This window comes from Sphaeramia orbicularis, chromosome 10 (assembly GCF_902148855.1).
Source record: "Sphaeramia orbicularis chromosome 10, fSphaOr1.1, whole genome shotgun sequence".
Classification (NCBI taxonomy): Eukaryota; Metazoa; Chordata; class Actinopteri; order Kurtiformes; family Apogonidae; genus Sphaeramia; species Sphaeramia orbicularis.
The window spans coordinates 7,484,112-7,484,990 of NC_043966.1; the positions used below are offsets into that span (position 1 = coordinate 7,484,112).

General features: G+C 44.3%; 1 non-coding gene across 1 annotated transcript; it reads left to right on the forward strand.

The window, feature by feature from the left end:
* The first annotated feature begins 491 nt into the window (after window positions 1–491).
* Window positions 492–563, forward strand: trnap-agg (transfer RNA proline (anticodon AGG)). Its single transcript has one exon. It is a non-coding gene; the product is annotated as a tRNA-Pro (tRNA).
* Window positions 564–879: the final 316 nt, after the last annotated feature.

The window sequence follows — 879 nt, forward strand, 5'->3', positions numbered from 1 at the left end:
TTAAGGATGGGAGTGATGTGGGTTCTCCTGTTTGTGCGGGTCAGGAGCCTGGCAGCAGAGTTCTGGACAAACTGTAGACGGGCCAGCTCCTTCTTGTTTAAGCATGTAAACAGGCTATTGCAGTAGTCTAATCGAGAAGATACGAAAGCGTGAACGATCATCTCGAGCTCATTTGTGGACACCAGGTGTCTACACCAGGTGTCCAGGACACCAGGACTAGGTGTTTGGAGTAGAATTCTAAAGACATGTCCTGGTCAAAGATGACACCCAGATTCCTCAGTTTTGTCTTTACCGAGGAACTCAGGTCTCCAGGGTGATGTTTGATCCCTGGGAAAATCAGGTGTAGTATCTGTTTTTATCAGTTACGTGCATTTACCCAGTGACTATACATTAAATACAGGGAGATGGAAAAGGGACGTCCTCCATCCACTCCATGCATCGACCTGGTGTTGCAGCACTTCCATGAATGGTGTAGTGCTTTTTAAGCCAGTGGCTCGTTGGTCTAGGGGTATGATTCTCGCTTAGGGTGCGAGAGGTCCCGGGTTCAAATCCCGGACGAGCCCTGCAGCTGTTTACATGAAAGGATGTCATTCTATATCAGCTTGTTTGGATGAGACCATTGGTCACTTATGATCAAATGGGGAGTTTAGTTGGTGGCTGATGTACCTTTGAGCAATGCATGTAGTTGATAAAAACCCAGTACTTCTTTCGTGGCAGATCCCATCCCCTCTATTTGAAATGAAATGAAATCTTTATTTCGAACATGTAGACAATAAAATAAAAACAAAAATCAACCAGCAAAATATAAGTACTGGTACATAAAGTGATGAATGAAACGTCTGCACAAGATTCTGTTGGGTTTCTGTAAATTGGCTTACA